This window comes from Leptonychotes weddellii, chromosome 12 (genome assembly GCF_054177405.1).
Source record: "Leptonychotes weddellii isolate Sample4059 chromosome 12, ASM5417740v2, whole genome shotgun sequence".
Classification (NCBI taxonomy): Eukaryota; Metazoa; Chordata; class Mammalia; order Carnivora; family Phocidae; genus Leptonychotes; species Leptonychotes weddellii.
The window spans coordinates 78,853,804-78,875,366 of NC_138380.1; the positions used below are offsets into that span (position 1 = coordinate 78,853,804).

At 43.1% G+C, this 21,563-nt stretch overlaps 1 pseudogene; it reads right to left on the minus strand.

Annotated features, from left to right (window-relative positions):
• Positions 1–675: 675 nt before the first annotated feature.
• On the minus strand, positions 676–2,504 carry LOC102736977 (LIM domain and actin-binding protein 1 pseudogene; annotated as a pseudogene).
• Positions 2,505–21,563: the final 19,059 nt, after the last annotated feature.

Sequence of the window (21,563 nt, forward strand, 5' to 3'; positions counted from 1 at the left end):
TTGTGTGCACACACTCTCTCTCTCTCTCAAATAAATAAAATCTTAAAAAAAAAAAAAGGGGAGGGCGCCTGGGTGGCCCAGTCGGTTAAGCGACTGCCTTCGGCTCAGGTCATGATCCTGGAGTCCCGGGATCGAGTCCCGCGTCGGGCTCCCTGCTCGCCGGGGAGTCTGCTTCTCCCTCTGCCTCTGCCTGCCTCTCTGCCTACTTATGCTCTCTATCTGTCAAATAAATAAATAAAATCTTTAAAAAAAAAAAATACACAAACTGTACCCTTTATACTAAAGTGCATTCAGTCATAATGTTTAGGTCCCTAAACCCCTTCTGCATGTTCCCTAATTCCATAATTGAATTTTTAGTGTAACAATGTGCTACTAAACATCTATTTTTGTATTGCCTTTTGGGAATACAGCGGAATCTAGACTGTATCAGCTGGCAAAATCGCTCCTCACCAGAAGACCGCAAAGCACCTTATGTATATCATCATGGCTAAAATAGAGGACTGAAGTAATATTACCTCTAGCACTTAGAACTGGTTCACATAAGCTGCAGCATGGGACTGTTGTGAAGCAAGAACTCTTCCAAAATTACTCCCACGCACATTACAGTTTATGCTGATGTCTGTGTACGTGCATCACTGTGAGAAAGGGCAGGGGCTCACTAACATGAACACCGATTTAACGCCGCACACAATGTGCAGTTTGTCGTTCCTCATCCTCATCCTCATCATAGTATCAAGTTCTCTTTATCTGTTCCTCCACAGACCGCTCTTCGACTACTTCTCCCTCCCAGAATCCCACATCCTGGGATTTCTGACTCTCGGTAGTGAATCTTTTGCAAAGCTGGACCAATTTGTAGACTTGGGTTCTAGTGGAGAGTGCTGTTTGAGGTTTCTGTCATCTCCATCTAAGTCTGCACCATTCTCTAGAAGATTCTCACTCCCCATCTCAAAACCACGATCTCCCTTCCTTTTCCTCCCTGTCTCCCCTCCTCCGGATTCCTGGTTTTGCCAGGTTGTTTTTCACACACTACCATTCTTTTCAGAGGTATTGGCATTTTCCACTTGTTTCCTTTCTGCTGTCATTCCTCCTGTAAACTCCTCACTCCGCTCTGACATGCTCCAGCCTTTCCTTATGGGGGAGGACAAGATTTTGGGGGCTCTTGACTGAAGCGGTTTGAAATGAAGCTGCTACAGGGAATGGGCGGCCTCTTCCTTTCAGTAAAGAAGATCGTCTTAGCTTTTTCACATCCAGATCTACGTCCTTGGGAGCTTCAGGCTTGCTGATTTCATCCTCAGGAGGCCACTTGGGCTTGGATACTTTGATCCCTTCCTCCAAGGTCCCTCCTGAACTACCAAGTTAGGGGGGGCGGGGGGCGGCAGCGACCAGGCGATCCTCAGCTTCTTGGTTTCAGCTGGTTAGTCTTTCTCTGGCTGAGAGGAGGCCTTGGCTTCCATACTTGCGGTCAGCACACCCACCTTAGCAATCTTCTAGCCCTGGGCTCTGAGGAATCTCTCCCTGCATTTGGAAGCTGGGCTGGTCTCTCCGAAGTCCCTTCCTTTTCAGTTTTGCTTGCCCACAGATCCTTGTGTGGTCTATGCCCAAAGCCTTCATCATAGTTGCCTTTAGCTTTGAAGAGTTGGTTGAAGTGAGGCTTGCGGTAGATTCTCCCATGTAAAGACGCATATGTTCCTAGACTAAGTCTGCTGTTGCAGTGGGGGCAACAGAAGCAGCTGACGTGAACCACCTGCTGGTTGGCCAAGACATGCTCCATCGGGTAGACTGTCTTCTGAGCTTGCACACAAGTCTCTCTTGCAGGTGCCTGAAACTTCTTCACTGCTTTGGGAGGAGAGCTCTCAGAGAGGCTGGAGGCTCTGGCATCTGGATTTAGTGGCTTGGGATGGACAGGCTGCTGGACCTCACTTTTGACCTGGGAATTCCAGAGTCATCCTCAGCAGGGGCGGAATGGACTGCCAGGCTATTCTCAGTGGCAGACACCTTTTCTCCAACCTGATGGGAGATGCAGACCTCGGGATCTGGGGGCATGTTCTCCTTTTGTTCCGATTTATGAGTTTTGATTTCACCACCGTTGGCTCTCAAGTCATTTGTAGAGTTGGCAGAACCGCTCTGCTTGGACACAGCTGCCTGGTGCTTGGCCATTCGATCCTTGATGGAGATTTCTGACAGGTGTTGTAAGTCCAGATTTCACCTGCTCTTGCTTTTCTCTGCGTTGAATGTGGAAGAGACAACTGACCTGGGCCTATCTCCACATCATCCAGAGAAGAGCTGTTTTCAGAGATCCTCTTTCCACCTGCCCTGCGGCTGTGGGCCCGAAGAATCTGCTTGGTTGGAGTTAGTTCACGCTCCTCAAACATCATCTTAAGGCTGTTCAGTGGAACATTGTGTTTCTCTATTTTGTTTGCTCCTTCTGTGTTTTCACTGATTTCGGGTTTTCCTACTTCATACCTGGATTCTCCTAGACAAGTTTCCATTTTTTTACTTTCTTTCGCATGGTCTTTAAGACGCTCACTGCCGTCAAGACAGGGATACGGACACTGAGCAAGGGCTTCAGGAGGTTGTCTGAGCCTAGGTCTGGGGTGGACTCGTTCCTCGCGGTCAGCTTCGGCCTCAGAGACAGAGCTTCTCACCTCTTCACCGGGAGGATGGCTGCCTCCGAGTCTGACCTCAGCGCTGCTGATCACAGGGAGTCTGCGTAAGACTCTGTTCCCAGGGCTGGGTTCTCCCACTTCTTCTTTACCACGCTCAGGATCCCCCTCCTGAAGGGCTGGGCGAGATTTTCAGTGTTCTAGAAGAATAAGAAGTAAGGTGCGGGGCGCCTGGGTGGCTCAGTCAGTTAAGCATCTGCATTCAGCTCAGGTCATGATTCTGGGGTCCTGGGATCGAGCCCCACATCAGGCTCCTTGATCAGCGGGAAGCCTGCTTCTCCCTCTCCCACTCCCCCTGCTTGTGTTCCCTCTCTCACTGTCTCTCTCTGTCAAATAAATAAAATAAAATCTTAAAAAAAAAAAGGTGCTAGCTATAACTTGCCTGTTGAAACATTTAAACATGTTGTTCTTTGTTTTTTTTTGTTTGTTTTTCTTTTTAAGATTTTATTTATTTGAGAGAGAGAGAGAGAGCTGGAGCAGGCGGGAGAGGGAGAGGCAGACCCCCACTGTGCAGGGAGCCTGACACAGGGCTCGACCCCAGGACCCTGAGATCATGACTTGAGCCGAAGGCAGACACTTAACCAACGGAGCCAGCCGGCACCCCAAACATGTTCTTTGTAACATGAAAGTTAAAACTCTAAGCTGCTCCTGGTCCCCTGGTGTTTCAGAGAGCTATGAACAGTTACAGCCCTGCCACATGGAGAAAGCCTCCACCCCGGGAGAGGAATTTTATCTTAATTTAGAAAAGAATAGTAAGCCATTTATGTTATATTTTTATAGAAACAACTCTATTTTCCAAGACAAAAAAAAAAGTGAGAAGGATGACACTGTTTTACATTTTGGCAAGTCTCTTTGATGTCTGATCTAATAGAAGATAAATTCTCAGATTTGCTTTCGCATTCAGTCTGTTGCAATGTGTTGTTTGTTTAAAGATGACAGAGACGATCTGGCCTTAAATAGAAATGTAGTTGGAGGGCGCCTGGGTGGCTCAGTTGGTTAAGCGACGGCCTTCGGCTCAGGTCATGATCCTGGAGTCCCTGGACCGAGTCCCGCATCGGGCTCCCTGCTCGGCGGGGAGTCTGCTTCTCCCTCTGACCCTCCCAACCCTCCCCCCTCTCATGTGCTCTCTCTCTCAGTCTCTCTCTCTCAAATAAATAAATAAAATCTTTAAAAAAAAAAAAGAAATGTAGTTGGAAAACAGGGATGTCACCTGTTAGAATGTTTAAAATTTGAATATTTAAAGTTAAAAGACTGACCATACCAAATGTTACTGAGAATGCAGAGCATCAGAGTTCTCATACTCCTGCTGGAAAGACTGTAAACAGATACAGCCACTCTGGAAAACAATTTTGTGGTTACTTGAAAGTTAAACAGAACCTACCCTATGACCCACTGGTCCTACTCCTATGTATTTACCAAAGAGAAATGAAAGCACATGTACATACAAAGTCTTTTTTTTTTTTTTAAGATTTATTTATTTATTTGAGAGAGCGAGAATGAGAGAGAGCACATGAGAGGGGGGAGGGTCAGAGGGAGAAGCAAACTCCCCGCTGAGCAGGGAGCCTGATGTGGGACTCGATCCCGGGACTCCACGATCATGACCTGAGCCGAAGGCAGTTGCTTAACCAACTGAGCCACCCAGGCGCCCACATACAAAGTCTTTTACACAAATGTTCATAGCAGCCTTATTTGTAAAAGCTAAAAAATGGAAACAACCCAAGCATCCATCTACAAGTGAATGGATGTACAAATTGTGAAATGTCCATGCAATACAATTCTACTCGGCAACAAAAAGGAATGAACTATTGATACATGCAACAACATTATGAGTCTCAAAATAATTATGCTGAGGGAATGAAACCAGACCTAAAAAGAACACATATGATTCCATTTTTTAAAAAGATTCGTCTATTTATTTGAGAGAGAGCGAGAGAGCAGGGTGGGAAGGCAGAGGGAGAGAGAGTCAAGCGGATGCCGTGCTGAGTGCAAAGCCTGACACAGGCCTCAAGCTCACCATCCTGAGATCACTACCTGAGCTAAAATCAAGAGTCAGATGCTTGACTGAGCCACCCAGGCACCCCTGTATGATTCCATTTTTAAGAAGTTTTAGAAAATGCAGACGAATCTATAGGAAGTAGATCAGTGGTTGCTTGGGGATGGGAGTCTGTGGGGACATTGGAAGGGCAGGATTACCAAGGGGGCATGAGGAAACTCGAGGTGATGGCAATCTTGATTGTGGTGATAATTTCTCAGGTGAATAATATGTCAGAAATTATCTAATTGTACACTTGAACATGTACTTGTATGTCAACTTTACCTTAATAAAGCTGTTCAAAAATAAATGGTATTTTTAAAAAAGAAAAAAAATCAATCAGATATACACATCAGATCTTGTTTAGATCCTGTTTCAAATCATTTGTAAAAAGATGCTTGAGAGGGGTGCCTGGTTGGCTCAGTCAGTTAAGTGTCCAACTCTTGATTTTGGCTCAGGTCATGACCTCAGGATGGTGAGATTGAGCCTGGCATAAGGCTCTATGCTGGGTGTGGAGCCTGCTTGAGATTCTCTCTCTTCCTCTGCCCCTTTCCCCCCTTAAAAAAAAGATGCTTGAGACATTGGAGAACATTTGAATACTGACTAGATATTAGATTATGTTAAGGAATTACTATTTTTTCAGTGTGATAGTGGGACTGTTATGTTAAAAAGTGTCTTATCTTTTATAGATACATACTGAAGTATTTATGGATGAAATTATATGATGTCTGGGATTTACTGAGTTGGAGGAAATGATGGGTATGTATGAAACAAAGTTAGCCAAATATTACTAATACTGATTTTATTCACCCTGATTCTCTCTCTCCTTCTCTCTGTCCCTCACCACCGACTTGAGCGCGTGCTCTCTTGCTCTCTCTCTGTCAAAAAAAAAAATTATATGTATATATATACGTATATATATATATTCTGTCTATATATATATATATTTAAATTCAATATATATTTAAATTTAAATGACGGTTGAATTTATTTATTTATTTATTTTTAAAGATTTTATTTATTTATTCATGAGAGATAAAGAGAGAGAGGCAGAGGCAGAGGGAGAAGCAGGTTCCCTGCGGAGCAGGGAGCCCGATGCGGGACTCGATCCCAGGACCCTGGGATCATGACCTGAGCTGAAGGCAGACGCTTAACCGACTGAGCCACCCAGGCGTCCCGATGATGGTTGAATTTAAATGAAGGTTACATAGAGGCTTGTTATCCCATTCTTTCTATTCGTGTGTATTTTGAGGTTTCCCATAATAAACTTTTGTTGTTGCTCTTGTTTGGTTTTTTAAAAAACAATTATTTTAGTCCTGCTCCGAAACAGTGGAGTGGACTAAGTGGCTTCTAATCTTCTCATCTGAGAAAACATACCTTTTCTATTAGGTGATGATCTCTATCATAAACTATTGCTTCTCACTAGAAGCAAAAAATTGAAGTCTGAAAGACACATGGGGTTTTTTGACCAATTAATAATAAATCTCTATACTGATATGCTGTTGGAATCATTGCTTAAAAAGTAAAAAGTGAGCCAGTGGCATAGGATAAAAATGCTATTTAAAAATTTCTTTCTTCTTAACTCACCCCGAAATCTCACAGAAATAACCTGTCACTGGAGAGAGGACATATTTCTTATCATTACTTTGAAACTCAAACAAAGCAAATTACGTTTTTATTCTGGCAGAAGGAGAGAAAAGGTGATCGGATCTTTTCTACTAGATACAAGTTTTCTAAGTAAAAAAAACATTGAGCCAACTGGAAACTATCTCTAGGGAGCAGGCCCTGGATATGTAATTATATCAAAGTATTATTTTCAAAAAGTTAAAAATCTGACTCTTGCAGAAATAAATACAGAGAACAAACTGGTGGTTGCCAGAGGGGAGGGGTGGGGAGGGGAGGGGTGGGGAGGGGATGGGTGAAATGGGCGACGGGGAGTGAGAGGTACAGGCTTCCAGTTATGGAATGAATAAGTTATAGGGATGAAAGTACAGCATGGGGATATAGTGTTGACAGATGGTAGCTACAGCATAGCATAATGTATAGACTTGTCCAGTCACTACGCAGTACACATTAAACTAATGTAACATTGTGCATCAACTATACTTAAACAATGTATATATTTATTTATGACATATATATGACTCCTACAAATAGAGAACCAACATAGGGAAAAGGGGCGCCTGGATGGCTCAATCGGTTAAGCGTCTGCCTTTGGCTCAGGTCATGATCTCAGGGTCCTGGGATCGGGCCCTGAGTCGGGCTTCCTGCTCAGCTGGGAGTCTGCTTCTCCCTCTCCCTCTGCTGCTCTCCCTGCTTGTGCTCACTCTCTCTCTCTGTCTCTCAAATAAATAAATAAAATCTTTAAAAAAAATTAATGTGTCTGAACAGAGGGAAAAGGTTTTTGTCCACTCATCAGGGAGGGAGCAAACAGAATGATAAGGCTAGTTTGAAGGGTATTTGAGGAACTGGGTATTGATAGGCCTTTCGAGAAGGAAATTTAAATTAAGTAAGATTGTTCACCAAAAAAAAAAAAATAATAATAATAATAAGATTGTTCACATCTCACCTGGATGAAATGCCAGAGAATTATGCTGTGTGAAGAAAAATCCCAAAAGGTTATATAGTATATGATTCTTTTCTATAATCTTTTTTTTTTTTTTTAAGATTTTATCTATTTTTGACAGAGAGAGAGAGTGTACAAGCAGGGGAAGCAGCAGGAAGAAGGAGAGGGAGAAGCAGGCTCCCCGCTGAGCAGGGAGCCCGATGCGAGGTTTGACCCCAGGACCCTGGGATCACGACCTGAGCCGAAGGCAGACGCTTAACTGTCTGAGCCACCCAGGCACTCCATCTTTTCTATAATCTTGAAATGGCAAAACAGAAGTGAAGAACAGATTAATAGTTGCCAGGGATTAAGAAGGAGGTGGTGGTCTTGAGGGAAATGGGTGTGGCTACAACATGGCTGCTTGCGGGATCTTTGAGGTGATGGAGATGCTGTGTCTTGACTCTATCAGGCAGTATGCTTGCTGTGATACTGTACTGTAGTCCTGCAAGATGTTACCTTCGCAGAAACCGAGTAACGGGTACATACCATCTCTCTGTATTATTTCTTACAACGGAATGTAAATCTACAACAATCTCAAATTTTAAAATTTAAATTTTTAAAAAGATTTATTTATTTACTTATTTGAGAGAGTGAGAGAGCACGCAGAGGGAGAGAAAGAATCTCTAGCAGACTCCCTGCTGAGTGGGAAGTCTGACATGGGGCTCGATCCCACATTCCTGAGATCATGACCTGAGCCGGAATCAAGAGTCAGATGCTCAACCGACTGAGCCACCCAGGTGTCCCTAAAGTTTAATGTTTTTTAAAAGGGATTGCTCTGTTAGATACAAAATTGGTTAATATCCTATGACAATAAAACCATAAACTTTTTTTCCCCATAACCTTTCGAGTTATATTTCTACCAGACAGATTAATTTTACCTTTACTGGTATAAGTTAACATGTAAATTCATAAAATCTTAGACTTTTGATCAATAGTGAATAGTGAAACAAACAAAGGGACTTCTCCTAGAATCAGCAAACTGTCAGCAGGCCAAATTTAGCCACTAGCCAGTTTTGGCCTAGCCCCTGAGTTAAGAATGGCTTTTATATTTTTCAAGGATTGTAAAAAAAACCCTGAATATTGACTTATCTGATTCTTTTTTCAGAAAAAGTTTGCTGACCCCTAGATTCTAGATAATTAAACAATACTTTGGTGGGCATGTTAAATAACACTTTAATGTGATCCTGAAAAGATATGCTACCCTCTTTTTGCCTTATTTGTGTTTGGATGGTATTTTTAAGCAATCAGAGCTAGGGGTGCCTGGGTGGCTCAGTTGCTGTGTTGAGCTTAGGTCATGATCCCAGTACTGGGATCGAGACCCATATCAGGCTCCCTGCTCAGCGGGGAGTCTGCTTCTCCCTCTCCTCCCTGCTTCTGCTCTTTCTCAAATAAATAAATAAAATCTTTAAATAAACAATTAGAACTAAAAGTATAATGAACCAATTTGCATTCCTTCCTCCCTAGCCACCATATTACTAAAAAACTCTCATGCCATGTTCTTTAAGTAATTCCTCATGTATTCCCTCATCTGAATAATATTGGTCTTCATGCAGCTTCTTAAATCAGAACTCATTGTAGAATATGGTCCTATTACATCACAGCTTGCCAAAAATCAAGGGGTGACCCACCTTTCTCTCTCTTTCTTTTCCTTTTCTTTTTTTTAAAGATTTTATTTATTATTTATTTGACAGAGAGAGACACAGTGAGAGAGAGAGCACAAGCAGGGGGAGCGGCAGGCAGAGGGAGAAGCCGGCTTCCGGCCGAGCAGGGAGCCCGATGCAGGGCTCGATCCCAGGACCCTGGATCATGATCTGAGCTGAAGGCAGTTGCTTAACGACTGAGCCACCCAGGCGCCCCTAATTCTATATTTTTAAATTAAACATTTTTTATTTTGAGCTAATTATAAATTTACGTGTTGCTGTGAAATAATACAGAGAGATCCATACTCCCTTTACCTGTTATGCTTATATTATAATATCATGATCAGGATCTTAACATTGATATAGCCAAATGCAGAACATTTCCATCAACACAAGGTTCCCTGTTTTTTTTCCTCATCTTAATAAGTGTCCTCTTTATTTCCCATCACCTATTTCACCCATTCCTCCCATTCATCTCCCCTTTGATAACCATTAGTTTGTTCTCTATAGTTAAGAGTCTGATCCTTGGTTCATCTCTCTCTGTTTGTTTGTTTGTTTTTAAAGATTTTATTTATTTATTTGACAGAGACAGAGATAGCGAGAGAGGGAATACAAGCAGGGGGAGTGGGAGAGGGAGGGCAGGCTTCCCGCCGAGGAGGGAGCCCGATGTGGGACTCGATCCCAGGACCCTGGGATAACGACCTGAGCCGAAGGCAGACGCTTAACGACTGAGCCACCCAGGAGCCCTGTTTGTTTGTTTTTGCTTGTTTGTTTTGTTTCTTAAATTCCACATATGAGTGAAATCATATGAATACCACATCTTCCTTATCTGTTCATCTATCAGCGGACACTTAGGTTGCTTCCATATCTTGGCTGTTGTAAATAATGCTGCCATAAAGATGCTCAACATCACTAATCATCAGGGAAAAGCAAATTGGAACCACCATGGGGTGACCCACCTTTGATGATATAATATTTTTGTAGCCATAATTTTTATAGTCATTGTAATTTTTAAATGTTCACAACATTTACCCCAAACTGTTAGCTAAATGCTTCTTCAGTTAAAGAAGAGCAGATGATTTTCAGATATTTTATGTAATATTACCATCATTAAAGTAATTAAACACGGAGCCCATTAGACTGAGGTGGCTCTAACATCTTGATAGTCTACATAAGCAAATGGAAACTTAAGCCAGAGTCAAGCCCTGTAAATGCCTCAGGGTTAAGAAATCGAAACCTAAGAACAACTAATCACAAATCCAAGTAGTTTTTCCCAAATAAGGCTACTCTAAGCTATAGCCAATCAAATAATTTCCTTGCTTTGCTTTAGCAAGCTCTGTAAAAGCCTTTCCCCTTTCATGGGGCTCCTGGGTGGCACTGTTGGTTGGGCATCTGCCTTTGGCTCAGGTCATGATCCCGGAGTCCAGGATCGGGCTCTCTGCCCAGTGCGGAGTCTGCTTCTCCCTCTCCCTCTGTCCCTCCCTCTGCTCATGTTCTCTTTCTCTCTCGCTCACTTGCTCATACTCTCTCTCAAATAAATAAAATCTTTAATTAAAAAAAAAGCTTTTCCCCTTTCAATGCAGTGCTCTTAACCATTCTTCATTTGGCCCTGCCCAATCAAATTGATATTGGCTCATATAAACTCTTCAAAATCTTCATGTACCTCAGTTTATCTTTTAACATCATTTATTGAAATATTCTCAATTTGTAGGGGTTTTTCATGAATGTGAATAATAAGCTAAACCTCATTCCTGGTTAAAATGTTTTATGCCTCGGGCGCCTGGGTGGCTCAGACGGTTAAGCGTCTGCCTTCGGCTCAGGTCATGATCCCGGAGTCCTGGGATCGAGTCCCGCATCGGGCTCCCTGCTCCTTGGGAGCCTGCTTCTCCCTCTGCTTCTCTCTCTCTCTGTCTCTCATGAATAAATAAATAAAATCTTTAAAAAAAAAAAAATGTTTTATGCCTCTAAGATTTATATATGTATATATGCATTATTTATTATATATGCCTACATATACATATGTATTACATATTATAAAATATATATGTCTCTAAGAATTATAAAAGCTTCTATTTCAAATCAAAGACCACTATAGGGTATGTCAAAAACTCAAGAGATCATTTTTATTTTCTCTCTATCTATAATTATTTCAATAGAAGACAATTCATATTTTATCAATCTGAGCTTGCTATTATTTCTTCTTTGCATCTGCTTTTCTTTTTGCTTAAGTACATCATTTCATAATTCTTTCTTTTTTTTTTTTTTAAGTAGGCTCCACGCCCAGTGTGGGTCTTGAACTCACAACCCTGAGATCAAGAGTTAGATGTTGTACGAACTGAGCCACACAGCACCCCTCATAATTATTTCAATGACAGTATTAGAAGGAGAAAAATCTTGTAAATTGAAAGGGTTCGCTTAGGGATAAAAAAACAGAAGTGCTACTTTATAACACAGGCACAGTTATGGAGCATATTACTAGTAGAGATAGTATAACTATCAAAATTCCATATAAATTTATGAAGAACTCAGGGAAATTAATTAATAAGAGATCCCAGGGGCACGTGGCTGGCTCAGTCAAGGGAGCATGTGACTCTCCATCTCCTGGCTGTCAGCTTACAACCATTTACAGGAACTCATCTGAATTCACTTACTTTTTTTGATAAAATGCTTAAGCTTAACTGCACACACACACAGATCATCAGAGATTGGGCACTTTTTCTTAAAAAACTGTTTGTTTGTTTTAATTTTAATTCCAGTATAGTTAACATACAGTGCTAAAAACCTGCTTTGAACAAATAATTTAATATCTTCAAATCTCCCATATAAAAATAGGGGAAAAAGAAGAGTCTCTGTTTGGGGCTATCATAGTGATGAAATGTGTTTAAATGCTTTTTTTCATTCAAACAAATGACACTTAGATGTGATGTATTCTAAACAATGAAGTCATCTAAACACTTTGGTGGTTTTGAAATACCCTAAGCAAAAAAAAGAAAAGTAATAGGTAAAATTTCTTATCAGTTGCAGAGTGTTTCTACTCAAATTTATGGATAAGAAACATTAAATTAAGTCAACACACAAACAAAATTAAATCAACACATATTCAGCATAAAAGAGAATATTCTCTTTTATGGACTCTCCCTAAGATGCAGAAATTTAAGTCTTTGTATGACATGTATCCTTTAGAAGACCTTCCCCATCTCCTACACTGTTTAGAAAACAAATATTTACTAAAGCCTCAGAGTTGCAGAGTCAAACCAACATACTGAAATACACAACAAAGAATAGATTTAAAAAGTAGATTTTTGCTTTGGTTGTCAAAGAGTGGACAAATAGAAATAGGATAAAGAAAGAAAATATCTAGGGGCTCTTGGGCAGCTCAGTCGGTTAAGCATCTGCCTTCAGCTCAGGTCATGGTCCCAAGGTCCTGCTCAGCGGGGAGCCTGCTTCTCTCTCTCCCTCTCTCTCTCTGCTCCTTCCCCAGCTCATGCTCTCTCTCTGAAATAAATAAGTAAAATCTTTAATAATAATAATAATAATAATAATAATAATAATAATAATAACTGCTCAGAATGTGACCCAGAATTAAGAGTTGTGCTAGTAGATTGCTGAAAGACAAAACTGAACCACAGCGCCTGAATTTGTCTTTCCCGGCCCTGCCCTCCGATCTTTTTCTCAAAGACCCAAAAGACCTCTCCAGACATGGGGCCCTTTATTAGTTCCCTGCTGCGGCTGTAGCTATAACAAACTGGCTTAAACCAACAGAAATAGTGGGGCGCCCGGCTGGCTCAGTCGGAAGAGCATGCCACTCTTGACCTCAGGGTTGTGGCTTCAAGCCCCACATTGGGCGTAGCTTACTTTAAAACAAACAAATGAACATAATGTATTCCCTCACAGGTCTGGAGGCTAGAAGTAGGAAATCCAGGCGTTGGTAGGGCCGTGCTCCCTGTGTAGGTGCTAGGGAAGAATCCTTCCTTGTTTCTTCCTAGCTTGTGGTGGCTGCCCTCACCCTTGGTATTCCTTGCCTTGTAGATGCACTGCCTCAACCCCTGCCTCCGAGGTCATGTGGCCTTCTCCCCTCTGTCTCTGTGTCTTCTGTATCTTTGTATCCAAAGATTTCTCTCTTCTTATAAGGACACCAGTCATTGGATTAGGAGCCATCCTAATCTAGTATGACCCCATCTTAACTTGATGACATCTCCAAAGACTATTACCAAGTAAGGTCACATTCACAGGTATGGGGGTGAAGAGTGGGTATGTTCAGACTTCAAAATATCTTTTAGGGGACCCAATTCAACTTACCCTAGGGGCCCCTCCTGGGCTGTTCTCTTAGGCAATACCCTGTGCACTAACTGCACCTAGTGGTCTAAAGTGGAGTGTAGGCTACTTGGGATGTTGGAATAAGTAGTATATCATGTATTTATGTTTATTTTTGTGTAAATGTCAAATTAAGCTCAATTAGTATTTAGTATGTGGATTTTTTACTCTGGCACCTGTCATTCATACATCAGTTATTCAGTGTCAAATATGTTATTCTTAGGAAGACTTGGAGTTCCTGACATGGAGGCATCATCACACTTTAGAATAATGAGCCAATTGCAGATTACACAAGCCTAATTACTAGATTTATAGGTTGTATTATCTAGGTTAATGAAACCAACACTCACAAAATTAATCTATGGCTTTAAAAAGATTCTCCCAAGAGAGGCGCCTGGCTGAGTCAGTCGGTGGAGTATGCAACGCTTGATCTCTGGGTCGTGAGTTCAAGCCCCACATTGGGCGTGGAGCCTACTTAAAAAAAAAAAAAAAAGGCTCCCGCAGAGCAGGGATTCTCAAAGTGTGATCTGGGGACCCACAGATCTGTGAGCCCCAAATACATAGCACTAAGACATTATGGGCCTGTTTCCACTCTCAAACTCTCCTGAGTATGCAGTGAGGTTTTCTGGAAGCTCCATGACATGGATGACGTCATAATTCTGCTACAAATGGAATGTGTGCTTAGGAATTCATGTTTTTCAATTTTTCTCTGTTTTAATTTCCAGTATGATAAATGTCAATAGATATATAACCACACCAAAAAACATCTCTTTGAGGTCTATAATTTTTAATGTAGAAAGAGATTCCAAGACCAAAAAAATTGAGAAATCACAGATTGAAGATAACATTAACATTGTGGGCACGAGCTAACAACAAGGAAATGACATACAATGACAGACACATAGGAAGCTACTTTACAAGATAAAAACAATGATGATCTAATCAGATCTGACAAGAATTGGGCCAGATATAGAAAATTATGAGGACTATTTTAAATAAGGATTTCTATCCCTTATCATTATTAATAAACTTTGCACTAAGTGTTTATTATATATCAAATCTTTATGAAATATATTTTTGGTTTTGATAGCCATTAAAACCAAGTGCCACAGGGCGCCTGGGTGGCTCAGTTGGTTAAGCGACTGCCTTCGGCTCAGGTCATGATCCTGGAGTCCCGGGATTGAGTCCCGCATCGGGCTCCCTGCTCTGCGGGGAGCCTGCTTCTCCCTCTGCCTCTGTCTCTCTCTCTCTCTCTGTCTCTCATGAATAAATAAATAAAATCTTTAAAAAAAAAAAAAAAAAAACCAAGTGCCACAATAACCTGAACTTAGAAGTGTTTTTATGAATTGCTGTCTCACACAGGGTCAAACCAAGATTTTAAAAAATTTTAAAGGACCATAATTAGTCATTTTGCTCTCACTACAAAGTTAGTACTGACAATATTTTTAGTAAGAATAAAAAGTCTTGATTTTGTGAATAATAGGACTATTTTGAAAATTATCTTACCATTATTTTGTCCTTCTAAAATGTTTTTGTTTTTTGTTGTTTTTTTTTTGGTTTTATTTATTTATTTGACAGAGAGAGACACAGTGAGAGCAGGAACACAAGCAGGGGGAGTGGGAGAAGGAGAAGCAGGCTTCCCGCTGAGCAGGCAGCCCGATGCAGGGCTCGATCCCAGGACCCTGGGATCATGACCCGAGCCGAAGGCAGACGCTTAACGACTGAGCCACCCAGGCACCCCACATTTACATTTTTAAAAAAAAAATCATAATTTTATGTAGTTGAGAAAAACCGTTTAGTAGATGGTTTTATTCCAAAATGAAGAAGTGAAGGAGCACATTCATGGCCCATGTAGGGTCTGAGACATAATTCTAAACAAGAGCCCCAGAAGGCCGCTGAAGCTAATGGAAACCAGCTAATCCTCTGTCCAAGGTGCTGCAAGTGACAGGGGCTCCCAAATTGCATTTAGAACTTAACACGCAGGATGATATTCTAATTGTAGCTTGTCATTACAGAACTACCTATCTGTACTTTTTAGAAGATACTGATTGATTTTTCAGACCTTGTCCCACTGAAAATGTTATAGGAAGCATTTTGTTGTTGTTTTATATATCTCGGCATAACTCACCTTCTGGACACGTCCAGCACCACTATCTGCTCTAAATTGATTTTAACGCTTGCCAGGAACTATTAGCAGATACGTTTGCTGTCATGATATTCAGTTTATTTGTTTTCAGACAGTTTAGATGCCTTGTTTCTAGTGGTGCTATATGTGCATGTATATAAATATATGACTGTCAACTCAATTTTCTCCTTGAAACTTTGGATTGGGTTATAGGAGTTTTGATTCCTTCCAGAAATTTTTGCTGCAACAGGAGAGTCTGCCTATTGTTGTGGCTATCATGAGAACTTTTGCTCTTCATTTTTTCTCTTTTGGTTTTAGGTTTAATGGTCTCTAGTTCTTTTACATATAGGGAGACGGCATTGGGTAATGTCTTATGACTTATGAAATAATGTTATTTTTTAAAGATTTTATTTATTTAGTTGACAGAGAGAGAGAGAGCACAAGCAGGGGGAGCAGGAGAGAGAAAAGCAGACTCCCCACTGAGCAGGGAGCCCGATGCGGGGCTCGATCCCAGGACCCTGGGATCATGACCTCAGCCGAAGGCAGGCGCTTAACCGACTGAGCCACCCAGGTGCCCCAATAATTTTTTTTAAAGATATATTTATTTATTTGAGGGGGGGAGGAGCAGAGGGAGAGGGAGAGAGAGTCTCAGGCAGACTCTGCAGTGAGTACGGAGTCTGATGCAGGGCTCAGTCTCACGACCCTGAGATCACAACCTGAGCTGAAACCAAGAATTGGGACACTCAACCTACTGCACCACCCAGGAGCCCCAAAATAATGTTTTATTTTTAAAGAGGAGGAACCAAAGTGGAAAAAAAGTATATGCTGGGTCAAAAGATTGTGTGTGTCCTAGCTCTCCTACCTACTGCAAAAATGGGACCTCTGGAGTGTTTTCCAATGCCAACAACTGATTCTCTGATTCTCAGGACACCCACTGGGTGTTCAACAATTCACTTCAGTTCAGACGCTAACTACCTGGGGTTAGCGCAGACCCAACAAAACTGCCCGCCTTCCAGCTTTAGGACCAGTTGCAAGTCTTAGAGACATCACCCGTGCTTCTGAGTGACTGGCCATAAAGCAGGGGTTGCTACAACCCCCTTCTCAGGTTTAATAATTTACTAGAATGGCTCGGAGAACTCAGGAGGGCATTTTACTGGTTTATTATTAAGGATACAACTCAGGAGCAGCCAAACAGAAGTGAGGCATAGGGCAAGGTTCGGGTGGTGGGGTGCACAGAGCTTCCATACTCTCTCTGGTCACACCACCCTCCCAGCACCTTGATGCTTCACCAGCTTGGAAGTTCAGATTGTGTTCAAGACTTTTATCTTCAAGAGCTCAATCTTCAGCAATCCTTCCCTCCAAGGAGGTCAGGGGTAGGGCTGAATCTTTTTTTTTTTTTTTTAAGATTTTATTTATTTATTTGACAGAGACAGAGAGGAGAGACAGAGACAGAGACAGAGAGGGAACACAAGCAGGAGGAGTGGGAGAGGGAGAAGCAGGCTTCCCACTGAGCAGGGAGCCTGATGCGGGGCTCGATCCCAGGACCCATGGAACCATGACCTGACCTGAAGGCAGACACTTAACGACTGAGCCACCCAAGCACACCCCTGGGCTGAAACTTTCAACCCTCTCATCACTTGGTCTTTCTGGTGACCAGCCAGGAATGGGAAAGGAGAAGGAAAGAGTGAGACCTGAAGAAATGTCTGAGGAGTCAGAAATAGGAGGTACTTACATCACCTTGCACGATGACAACAGAACATGTTGGCTTCCTCTCTGGTGACAAATAGTACATGAGAAGAGACATCCATTTGCTGTATGTCACTGGCTATAATGAGTCACAGAAACATGCCTTACATACCCAGAGATTCAAAAATACCATTGTATGTATGTATGTATGTATGTATGTATTTTAGAGAGAGAGAGAGAGAGCACGCCCAGGGGGTGGGGGGGGGCAGAGGGAGAGGGAGAGAGAGAGAATCTTAAGCAGGTTCCATGCCCAGCATGGAGTCCGATGTCAATCTCACAACCCTGAGATCACAACCTGAGTCGGGTGCTTAACCGACTGAGCCACCCAGGTGCCCCCCAAAATGCCATTGTCTTTTTTTTAAGCTTTTATTTTTTTAAAAGATTTTATTTATTCATTTGAGAGAGAAAGAGACAGAGCGAGCACAAGCAGGGGGAGGGGCAAAAGGAGAGGGAGAAGCAGACTCCCCACTGAGCAGGGAGCCCAATGCGGGGCTCGATCCCAGGACCTGGGATCATGACCTGAGCCGAAGCAGACACTGGACTGACTGAGCTGCCCAGGCACCCCTGTACGACTGTCTTTAATTCCTAGTTAGGTATATCTGCTTCCTCACCAGTTTGTCAAATGAAAAATCCCCACTTTATGGATTGTTTTGACTGTTCTATTAATAGAACCTCAATAAGGTTATATTACTTGTAAAGTCAGAAGGATATCACTCTAACAATCCTATATTATATGAAAATAGATCTATGCCATTGGAAATTGTGTTGTTCTAGAACACATAAAGATGATTTGGTAGGGGTGCCTGGCTGGCTCAGTCGGTGGAACATGTGACTCTTGATCTCAGGGTTGTGAGCTCCAGCCCCACGTTGGGTGTAGAGATTACTTCTAAAAAAGTTATTTTGGGGCGCCTGGGTGGCTCAGTCATTATGCGTCTGCCTTTGGCTCAGGTCATGATCCCAGGGTCCTGGGATCGAGCCCCACATTGGGCTCTCTGCTCGGCGGGAAGCCTGCTTCTCCCTCTCCCACTCCCCCTGCTTGTGTTCTCTCTCTCGCTCTCTATCAAAAAATAAAATCTTTAAAAAAATTTTTTTTAAAAAAGTTATTTTATAAACAGATGTGTATGTGGCCTTCACTCCTTCTCCTCCTTTCCCTTGCCCTGATGTTTGTTGAGCAGGTTGAAGTGCTAGATAGTGGACAGCTTCCTGTACCAACATCTTCTAGCAAGCTGCTACTTTTTCTCCATGATCAGTTGAAGTCAGGAGCCCTGCGTTCCCAGCAGGTGCTAGAAATATTGGTTCTTCAGAGTTTGGCTTGTAAAGGATTCAGGTGGGGTCTGCAGATGTGGGTTGTCTGCCTCAGGACTTGTATAGGTGATTCTTAAGACATTGAGGAGGAGGGGCGCCTGGGTGGCTCAGTCGTTAAGCGTCTGCCTTCAGCTCAAGTCATGATCCCAGAGTCCCGGGATCGAGCCCCGCATTGGGCTCCCTGCTCAGTGGGAGGCCCGCTTCTCCCTCTCCCACTCCTCCTGCTTGGGTTCCCTCTCTCGCTGTGTCTCTCTGTCAAATAAATAAATAAATCTTAAAAAAAAAAAGACATTGAGGAGGTTTGAGGGGAACACCCTGAAGTCTGTGTCGCTCTAAGAATAAATCTCCAGGGGATTCAATTCAATTTGGAATCTCCATTAAAGATTTTTGAGAAAGGGGGCGCCTGGCTGGTTCAGTCGGTGAAGCATATGACTCTCGATCTCAGGGTTGTGAGGTCAAGCACCACGTTGGGTATAGAGCCCCAATGCAGGGCTCCATCCGGGACCAAGGATCATGAGCCGAAGGCACACACTTAACTGACTGAGCCATCCAGGTGCCCCCCAAGAAAAGATCCTTGAGAGAGGGTTTAAGCAGTGAGACTGATGTGCCAGACACAGGGCTGCCCCAGCCTATAAGCAGTCCGCCTGCCACTGTTGCGTTGGGTCTGCTCCTCTATCAATTCATTTAAGCAGACTGTGAGGAGTAAAATGGGTCTTGCGGGGCAATAGAAGCAGCCTGTGGAAAGCGAGGCCTGTTTATCTACAGCTGCCCAGGGGAATGAGTTCTCAGGTTACTGAGTATGCCCTAGGGTAGGACTGACCTCAATTTACATTACTGTTTCACATTAGTCCAACTGTACAAAGGGACAGACTTAAACTTCTTTTTATTCTTATTATTGATTCAACACCACCTACTATGTGCCAGGCACTCCCAGAGAACTTAAGGACGTACAGTCCCTCTTTAAGCAAGAATCTAGTTTTCTTTAGCATTGCAGCGTAAAAATCCTGACGTAGAGAGTAATTTACAATACTGTGGCACTTACTGACTTTTAAAAGTCCTGAGAATCAGGTGTGAGAGCCCGGGAATACTGCGGCAACCATTTGGGAAAATATGTTGGTGGTATCTGCTAAAAGTAAACACACACGTACATACCCTATGACTAGCAATTCCATTTTCTAGGTATATACACATATTCACCAAAAGACAGGGACGAGAACATTCATAGCACTGCTACTCAGTAGTCCGAACTGGAGACATCGGAACCACCCGCTACTGGTCGAATCATGAGTCCCGCAGAGTCTAGAGAGAACGCAGAAATTACTTTTTGTTGCAATTAGATCAGCTACTTTAACCAAAAAGTGAATACGAGGCATCGTTCGGTTGAGCAGGTACTGGAGAACTAAAAAAGGATAAAGGGGACACTGTGGTGACAACGATAATAATGCGGGAAGCAGCACCCATCTCTAGGGCTGGGGAACCAAGTGCAGAGCTGGGGAATTCCACCTCAGAAGCTCAGAGGAGGGAGCTGGGACCCAGAGGTCTGAGGACGGGGTACTGCCTGGCGTTGACTGTCGTTCTAAGGGGACACCAATAGGCTGGTTTGAGGGGCACTATAAAACTTGAGACTGGAACCCACTGCTGTTGTGACAGGTGACAGGACCCGCCCGCCAACAGGAAGGGGTAAGCACTTTCTCCCTTTTCCAGCCTCCAGGCTCCTTCTAGCGCCCCCAGCTGGCAGAACTAATTGTAGTCTGTTGGCTGAGTCACAGATGCCTCATTACAAAGCTGAGAGTAGAAGGGCAAGTTTGGGGTTAAGACACAGGACTTGTTTTTTTGTTTTGCTTTTCTTTTTTAAGATTTTATTTGAGAGAGAGAGAGAGAGAGAGAACGCGAGCACGTGAGGGGGAGGAGCAGAGAGAGAGGGAGAAGCTGACTTCCCACTGAGCAGGGAGCCCGATGCGGGGCTTGATCCTAGAACCCCGGGATAATGACGTGAGCTGAAGGTAGACGCTTAACCAACTGAGTCACCCAGGTGCCCCTTGTTTTGCTTTTTTTTGAGAAAGAGAGTGCAGTGGGGAGGGGAAAGGGAGAGGGAGAGAGAATCTTAAGCAGACTCCACGCGCAGTGTGGAGCTTGAGGTGGGGCTCGATCTCACCACCCTGAGATCATGACCTGAGCCATTATCAAGAGTAGGACGCTTAACTGACTGAGCCACCCAGGGGCCCACCAAGACATGGTAGTTTAATAAATGGTGTGAGTGGGGGCACCTGGCCAACTCAGTCGGTAGACCATGTGACCGTTGTTCTCAGAGTTGTGAGTGCAAACCCCACATTGGGAGCAGAGATTACTGTAAAATAAAATCTTAAAAAAAAAAAAGTAAATGGCACCAGTGGATTTAAAAAACAAGTGGTATATTCACAAAATGGAACACTCTACAACAATGAGAGTATTACTGCATGTAGCACATGGCTCAGTCTCACAAACATCAGGTCAAGCAAAAGAAACCAGATGCATGGGGTGCCTGGGTGGCTCAGTCGTTAAGTGTCTGCCTTTGGCTCAGGTCATGATCCCAGTGTCCTGGGATCGAGCCCCGCATCGGGCTCCCTGCTCTGCGGGAGGCCTGCTTCTCCCTCTCCCACTCCCCCTGCTTGTGTTCCCTCTGTCACTCTGTCTCTCTCTGTCAAATAAATAAAAAAAAATCTTTAAAAAAAAAAAAAAAAGAAAGAAACCGGATGCAAAGGCCTAGTGTATGATTTCATTTCCATAAACCTAAAAACTGGGCAGCATTAATCAGCAGTGTTAGTAGTTAGAATAGAGGTTACCTGGGGGGGACTAGTGACTGAGGAGGGACAAGGGGGCTTTCAGGAGGTACTGGGAATGTTCTACATTGTTTTTTAAATGATTTTATTTATTTATGTGAGAGAGACAGCGCAGAGGGAGAGGGAGAAGCAGGCTCTCCACTGAGCAGAGAACCCAACGTGGGGCACCTGGGTGGCTCATTCAGCTCAGGTCATGATCCCAGGGTGCTGGGATTGAGCCCCTAGTCGGGCTCCATGCTCAGTGGGGAGCCTGTCTACCTCTGCTATGCCCCCTGCTTGTGTTCTCTCCGCTCCCGACAAATAAATAAATAAAT